Below are 6,000 nucleotides of genomic sequence, written 5' to 3'. Positions count from 1 at the left end.
CTACTGGATGAATATAGTCTGGATAATCTGCGCGACGTGAATTATGTTGCCTCAAAACATACACACACTTTCTAACTTTAATAGTTGACTTATTATGTCAAATTTTTAACGTGAGGTGGTACCTTATAATCGGTACGCACGCGATAACATGCGCTACCAATATGTTCCAAAACGCCACGCATAAAAACAGAATTTTTTCCGCGTCTCATTCTTCGGGTTCTCAAGAGTTTTGGATAGCCTTTGGGTTAAGGACCATTTGTATACCTATAGCCAGCCGTTGTGGCAGAGCGGTTCTAGGCGCTTACGTCCAGAACCACGCTGCTGCTACGGTCGCAGGTTCGAATCCTGCCTCGGGCATGGATGTGTGTGATGACCTTAGGTTGGTTAGGTTTAAGTAGTTCTAAGTCTAGAGGACAGATGACCTCAGATGTTAAGTCCCATAGTGCGCAGAGCCATTTGAACCATTTTTTTGTACACCCATACACGGTCAAAGTTTGAATACTACACACTTCCTCCAGTTTTGCCAAATGAAGCAAATCGGATGGTTCTTTTAAATTAGACGTGGTCCACGGTGTGCCTTAAAGAGCTTGTGGAGGCTCCATTTAGTTCACGGGCAGTTCCTTAGAAAACCCGAAAAAGCATTTTTCACGATGTTTTTGGCCGACAGCAGCGGATATATAAATAAGTAAGGCAGCAAATTGCTCAAGTTTTAACGTTGTAGTCTCTAGATATTTATCTAGAAGTGCCGTCTTTCTGTTTTCAGAAATCTTTGGGTGACGCGAGGGTTTAGCCGAGCGGTTTGGGCGCTGCAGTCATGGACTGTGTGGCTGGTCCCCGCGGAGGTTCGAGTTCTCCCTCGGGCATGGGTGTGTGTGTTCGTCCTTATGGTAATTTAGATTAAGTAGTGTCTAAGCTTAGGGACTGATGACCTTAGCAGTTAAGTCCCATAAGATTTCAAACACATATGAACATTTTTTATGCCTTTGAGAAATCTTTGTGCGTTATCGAGAAACATCTCAAAAGTGGTTTTTGGCTACCAAAACCGAGTCGCGGATTTCAAGACAGCTATGCGCAGAAAACGGCTGTAATTTTTAAGATTTATTCCTAAGATCCCGATCTTGAATAGACTTCAAAACTTTCTTGATATCTTTATCCGTTTCCGAAATACAGAGGTTCAAAGATTTCACATAAGTAAAGCATCAAAATGTTACTGAGCCCTAAAGTTCTTTTCATATGATCGACAAGCTCTGCTGTAGTAGGGGAAAGAAGATGACTAGTGAAAAATGCTCCTATGGGAGCACAAAAAGGCGAATACACTCCTGTTTAAAAAACTTGAGTACACCATCGCAGGCGCTCCTGTCTGTGATTTAGCGTCAAGGGTAACCGCAGCCATGGTCTCCGAGCTGATAGTCCATGTTACTGCAAACGTCGTAGAACTGTTCGTGCAGATGGTTGTTGTCTTGCAAGCGTCCCCATCTGTTGACCCAGGGATCGAGACGTGGCTGCACGATCCGTTACAGCCATGCGGATAAGATGCCTGTAATCCCGACTGCTAGTGATACGAGGCCGCAGGGATCCAGCACGGCGTTCGGTGTTACCCTCCTGAATCCAGGGATTCCATATTCTGCTGACAGTCATTGGATCTCGACCAACGCGAGCAGCAATGTTGCGATACGATAAAGCGCAATCGCGATAGGCTACAATCCGACCTTTATCAAAGTCGGAAACGTGATGGTCCGCATTTCTCCTTCTTACACGAGGCATCACAACAACGTTTCACCAGGCAACGCCGGTCAACTACTGTTTGTGTATGAGAAATCGGTTGGAAACTTTCCTCCTGTCAGCACGTTGTAGGTTCACCACTGGCGCCAACCTTGTGTGAATGCTCTGAAAAGTTAATCATTTGCATATCACAGCATCTTCTTCCTGTCGGTTAAATTTCGCGTCTGTAGCACGTCATCTTCGTGGTGTAGCAATTTTAATGGCCAGTAGTGTAAACACTGGGAGACAGTAGACAGTGGTTGTGGTAATGAAAGAGCGAAAGAGACAATGCAGAATGAGAGAAAGAGAGGGACACAGTGGCAGTGGAACACTGTAGACAGTAACAGAACAGCGCCAGGAAAAGAGTGAAGGAGATAGTGCCAGTGGGAGAGGAATAAAGAGAAGGGAAAGTGGGAGTGGGTGAGAGCCAAAGATAATGAGAGACAGAGTCTATGAGAATGAGAACGAGGAAGAGTGAGAAGAGACAGCAGCAGTAGGAAGGAACAAATGTAAAAGAGAGCAAGAGGGAGACTGTGACAGTAGTAGTAGGACAGAACGAAGGAGACTGTGCTTGTGAGACAGGAGACAGTGGCAGAGAGACACAAAGGTATAATGATAATGAGTTGGGCTAATTGAATTAATGGCAATGAGCCAACGGAAATGGGTGGGTATGAGCGACTTTCAGAGATGGACCAGTGGGTGTGAGCGATATACAGTTAGGGGAGCTTATGGGAGTGAGATTTGAGTTGCATTTTAAAAAGAGCGCGAATATTTTCGCATGCCAAATTTTTAGGAAAAAATTTTAAACGCGCTGAGGAAGGTAGAATGGGGCAGCTGGTACCCCACCTTTCAGTTATGGTCTTTTAAAAAGGAGCACAGTCGCCTTTTTTGTGCTTCGATAGGATTATTTTCTGCTGGTGAGTAGATTACGACTGCATTTTAAATTTTTAAATTCGGTCAGTAATTATATGAAGAACTGAAGATCAAATTTTCGTTGTCACCGTTTGCTAGACTGTGCCTCCCCCCACCCAAAATAACCCACCGAGGTGGTACAGTGGTTAGCACACTGGACCTACATTCGCGAGGACAGCGGTTCAAATGCTCGTCCAGGCATCCAGATTTAGGTTTTCCTTGATTTCCCCACATCGTTCCAGTAAATGCCAGGATAGTTCCTTTGAAAGGGCGCCGTCGTTTTCCTTGCCAGTCCTTGAAACATACCGCGTCTGTGCTCCGTCTTTAATGACCTCGATGTCAAAAAATTGGTTTAAATGGCTCCAAGCACTATGGGACTTAACATCTTAGGTCATCAGTCCCCTAGACTTAGAATTACTTAAACCTGACTAAACTAAGGACATCACACACATCCATGCAGGAGGCAGGATTCGAACCTGCGACCGTAGCAGGCGCGGTTCCAGACTGAATCGAGTAGAACCACTCGGCCACAGCGGGCGGCACCTCGATGTCGACAGGACGTTAAAGTCTATTTATGCTTCCTTCCTTCCAGCCAAAAACACAGGACCTGATGACGAAAGTGAAGCACCCAGCAGACATGAAACTTACTGGCAGATTAAATCTGTGTGCCGGACCGAGACTCGAACTCGGGACCTTTGCCTTTCGCGGGTAAGTGCTCTACCATCTGAGCTACCCAAGCATGACTCACGACCCGTCCTCACAGCTTTACTTCCGCCAGTATCTCGTCTCCTACTTTCCAAACTTTACCGAAGCTCTCCTGCGAACATTGCAGAGTGAAAATCTCATTCTGGCAACATACCCCAGACTGTGGCTAAGCCATGTCTCTGCAATATCTTTTCTTCCAGGAGTGCTAGTTCTGCAAGGTTCGTAGGTGAGCTTCTGTGAAGTTTGGAAAGTAGGAGACGAAGTACTGGCGGAAGAAAAGCTGTGAGGACGGGGCGTGAGTCGTGCTTGGGTAGCTCAGATGGTAGAGCACTTACCCGCGAAAGTCAAAGGTCCCGAGTTCGAGTCTCGGTTCGGCACACAGTTTTCATCTGCCAGGAAGTTTCATATCAGCGCACACTCCGCTGCAGAGCGAAAATCTCATTCTGGACCCAGAAGACATGGCCGGTCTTCAGTCAAACTCCGCACATGCACACGCCACTGGCGGGTACGTAAATGATTAAGAGTTGTAATTCCACATAACGGGTAGAGTAACCATCAGTGTTGTTCGTGTTTACTGTTGTTACCAGGCATGTTAGTACGTTGGGGGCATGGACGGCGTCAGATGTTGACTGGTCAGCGTGAAGGACACGAAGGTGCGGCTTACTCGTGTGAGAAAGCCTTATCATCGCCTGACAGCGTCCGAGAGGAGCCTCATTTTGAGTTTCCATTTGGTCAGCTGTTCCAATCGTTTAATATCCAGATTTTTAGGCATTTTTAGGCAGTAGAGCGATGTTTGGCTTCACGGGCCAATCAGAACAGACCTACCCATTGTCAACGTTCTGGTCGACCACGTCTGAACACCACAAGGGAAGACCGTCCATTGTGCCCCAAGCACATAGTAAACCTTCCACATCTGCGCCTGCTGTCCGAGAACAAGTAATAGACTTCCTGAAACATTGCGAATCATCCCGCACCGTTGGTAGGCACTAGCAGCAGCCGGACTAGAGAATTGTCGTTCCATGCGTAGGCTGTCGTTAACACCACAACACAAGTGGCTGCGATTGGAGTGGTGCCGTCACCGGGAAGCGTGGACTGCTAATGAATGGCGGTGCATCGCAGCTCTGCACTACCCTGGATGACCATAGACGGCGAGTATGTCTGCGGGCTGGGGAGAGGCTCCATTCTTCCAAATTTTTATGGAGGCACAGCAGTGTTACTCCTGGCGCCACGGTGTTGGGAGCCATGGGTTATGACGTCATGTCACGGCTGCTAGTGAGACACTCTGGGATGATGATGGCATTGAAACAGAGGATGACACGCGTAAAGCTGAAATACTAAACACCTTTTTCCAAAGCTGTTTCACAGAGGAAGACCGCACTGCAGTTCCTTCTCTAAATCCTCGCATGAACGAAAAATTGGCTGACATCGAAATAAGTGTCCAAGGAATAGAAAAGCAACTGAAATCACTCAACAGAGGAAAGTCCACTGGACCTGACGGGATACCAATTCGATTATACACAGAGTACGCGAAAGAACTTGCCCCCCTTCTAACAGCCGTGTACCGCAAGTCTTTAGAGGAACGGAAGGTTCCAAATGATTGGAAAAGAGCACAGCTAGTTCCAGTTTTCAAGAAGGGTCGTCGAGCAGATGCGCCAAACTATAGGCCTATATCTCTGACATCGATCTGTTGTAGAATTTTAGAACATCTTTTTTGCTCGCGTATCATGTCATTTCTGGAAACCCAGAATCTACTCTGTAGGAATCAACATGGATTCCGGAAACAGCGATCGTGTGAGACCCAACTCGTTTTATTTGTTCATGAGACCCAGAAAATATTAGATACAGGCTGCAAGGTAGATGCCATTTTCCTTGACTTCCGGAAGGCGTTCGATACAGTTCCGCACTGTTGCCTTATAAACAAAGTAAGAGCCTACGGAAAATCGGACCAGCTGTGTGGCTGGATTGAAGAGTTTTTAGCAAACTGAATACAGCATGTTGTTCTAAATGGAGGGGCGTCTACAGGCGTTACAGTAACCTCTGGCGTGCCACATGGGAGTGTTATGGGACCATTTCTTTTCACAATATATATAAATGACGTAGTAGATAGTGTCGGAAGTTCCATGCGGCTTTTCGCGGATGATGCTGTAGTATACGGAGGAGTTGCAGCATTAGAAAATTGCAGCGAAATGCAGGAAGATCTGCAGTGGATAGGCGCTTGGTGCAGGGAGTGACAACTGACCCTTAACATAGACAAATGTAATGTATTGCGAATACATAGAAAGAAGGATCCTTTATTGTATGATTATATGATAGCGGAACAAACACTGGTAGCAGTTACTTCTGTAAAATATCTGGGAATATGAATACTGAACGATTTGAAGTGGAATGATCATATAAAATTAATTGTTGGTAAGGCGGGTGCTAGGTTGAGGTTCATTAGGAGAGTCCTCAGAAAATGTAGTCCATCAACAAAGTAGGTGGCTTACAAAACACTTGTTCGACCTATACTTGAGAATTGCTCATCAGTGTGGGATCCGTACCAGGTCGGGTTGACAGAGGAGATACAGAAGATCCAAAGAAGAGCGGCGCGTTTCGTCACAGGGTTACTTGGTAAGCGTGATA

The sequence above is a fragment of the Schistocerca serialis genome, chromosome 3, assembly GCF_023864345.2.
Source record: "Schistocerca serialis cubense isolate TAMUIC-IGC-003099 chromosome 3, iqSchSeri2.2, whole genome shotgun sequence".
Lineage (NCBI taxonomy): Eukaryota > Metazoa > Arthropoda > Insecta > Orthoptera > Acrididae > Schistocerca > Schistocerca serialis.
The sequence above is the reverse complement of the archived record's forward strand: the minus strand, read 5'-3'. Positions refer to the sequence as shown.